The 2,340-nt window shown below is 40.8% G+C and overlaps 1 pseudogene; it reads right to left on the reverse strand.

Annotated features, from left to right (window-relative positions):
• Positions 1–738: 738 nt before the first annotated feature.
• Positions 739–2,052, reverse strand: LOC138013906 (piggyBac transposable element-derived protein 4-like; annotated as a pseudogene).
• Positions 2,053–2,340: the final 288 nt, after the last annotated feature.

The following is a 2,340-nucleotide window of genomic DNA, read 5'->3' on the forward strand; positions in this document are numbered from 1 at the left end:
ACATTTTTCAGTAAGTTTGCTTAAAAATTGTAATCAGCAACAAAAATACATAATTTAGACGTCCTTTCATTTAATTTAAGATATGAATACATCAAACTATAATTTTAAAATGAAAACCTTGCTCATTTGCACTGGATAACAGACCTCTCAGGTAAGTATAGTTGAATAACTTTAATACCAAGATGATGTTCTTTTTAGTTTGTATAGTTACTGTTATGGAAAGTTAATTGTCTCAAAAAACAATTCAGGTTAAAAATTTTACCTTTAACATGGCCTTAATGTTATTAATGTTCAGTTCTGCAAGGTTCTTGCTCTTCCCCTTGCCCGAGGCCTCCCCCTTCCTTCCTTTAGACGTCTGGGTCCTTCCCGCTCTTCATCATTGTAATAGTAATCCCTCAGGGTGTGGTACCTTTGAAAACATGGCTCTTGACACATGCGCACTCCACATACTGCACAGCTGAATGTGGTATCCACACGTTGCAGGTGAACCTTGCATGTAGATCTTGTTTTGTGGCTCACAAGATGGTGAAAGTGACCCTGGTTAAATCGAATCTGTGGGATTGGATTTTGAGGTGATCTTGTGTCTCTCCAGAAGCTTTGCTGTTGGATGAGCTCATCAATCAATGATCTGAAAAGCAGGCCATTTCTGGTGGAGTGAAGTAGTGATTTGTTCTCTAATATGTGTGCATTTGAAATGCACACTTCTACAACATAGAAGAACAACTTATAGTACCACACTGAGCCCCTCATGAGTCTAGCATATGTTGACACTCTCTGGTCAGCAACATCAACACCTCCCATGAAAGTGTTATAGAGGTTGATCACACCAGGACGGGCAAAGTTTTTCTTTTGCCAATGGCCACTGACCTTCACAGACCTCTCCACTTCATCAGAATCTTCCTCACCTGTAGGAAGAGTGGCGAACATGCTAACAACTTTTCTGTCACGCAAGTCAGTGTTCCCTTCTGTCGGTACAAGGACTCACCCCTTTTCAGTTGCTTCACCTGGATTGCAGATCTCTTTTGGAAGGTATACTCTGTTAGACCTTACAGTCCCACAAGCAAGGGTGGACCTCTCTTCTAACTCCCCAAACAAACCAACAGAAGTATAATAATTGTCCATGAAAAGATAATATCCTTTGCCCAGAAAAGGTTCCATCAAAGACATGACAGCTTTTTTCCCCAGATCTTTCTGGACAACTCCAGCCTCCTTTCCAGTGTATACTTTGCTACCCAGGACATAACCACTGGTTGATTCAGCAAGAGTAAAAGACTTTATTCCAAACCTGCCAGGTTTGCTTGGGATGAACTGCCTAAAATGAACTCTGCCTTTGAATTTTATTAGAGTCTCATCAACAGCAAGTTCCCTCTCAGGGTGGTAAACTGCTTTAAATCTGGGTACCACAAGATCAAGAACAGGTTGAATTTTGTATAATTTGTTGTAGTCTGGTGAGTCAGGTCTGGGGGCAAGGTTGTTATCAGCAAAATGAAGGTAACGTAAAATCTGAACAAACCTTGTTCTTGACATAGTAGCAGGAAAGAATGGGGTGGACAGTATTGGGTCAGTGCTCCAGTAGGATTTAATATTTGGCTTATTAACAATACCCATGCACAAATAAAGAGCTAGCCAAGCTTTCATTTCTTCTACAGACACTGGATACCAAACTGAATTTTCTTCAGGCCCTCTCTTCTGTGAAGCATACAAGTTAGTTTGAGTGGCTAACAGCTGCCATACCTGATCTGTAAAGAAGAGCTAAAAAAAATCTTTGCTTGACTTCAATGATGCAGGATCCACAGCCATTCCAACAGCTTGATTAAAGTCAATATCAGTTTTTGTGGTGAACTCTTCGGTCCAAATTGATTCATCTGTCTACAATTCTTCATCATCTTCTTTTTCCCCTTCTTCGAATGTTTCACTATCGCCTGAGTATGACAAAAAATCGGAGCCCACTTCTTCATCTGACTCCGGATGCTCAAGGAAATTATTCCCCGAATGAACACAAGATAGAGGAAGGTCAACTTCAACGGCAACCTCGTTCCCAGGGTCTCTCATCTTAACGCCTGGCGCTCGCCCCAGGCGTTAAGATGAGAGACCCTGGGAACGAGGTTGCTTCAACGGCGCTTTCATCGCTTTCGATAGCAAAATCTGTTACTGGATCAAAAAAACAACACAAAGAAATTTACATTCAAAACTTTAATGAAATCTTCCAAGATTCTACCGAAGCTTCGATGGACTAAAAAACTACTTCATATTAGTTATATTTAAATGAATTCCTCGTAACCAAGCCCCTGAAAACCTATGAAATCGCTCCTCCAAACAGGCTAGTATATTTCTACGCAT

This window comes from Montipora capricornis, chromosome 8 (assembly GCF_036669925.1).
Source record: "Montipora capricornis isolate CH-2021 chromosome 8, ASM3666992v2, whole genome shotgun sequence".
NCBI lineage: Eukaryota > Metazoa > Cnidaria > Anthozoa > Scleractinia > Acroporidae > Montipora > Montipora capricornis.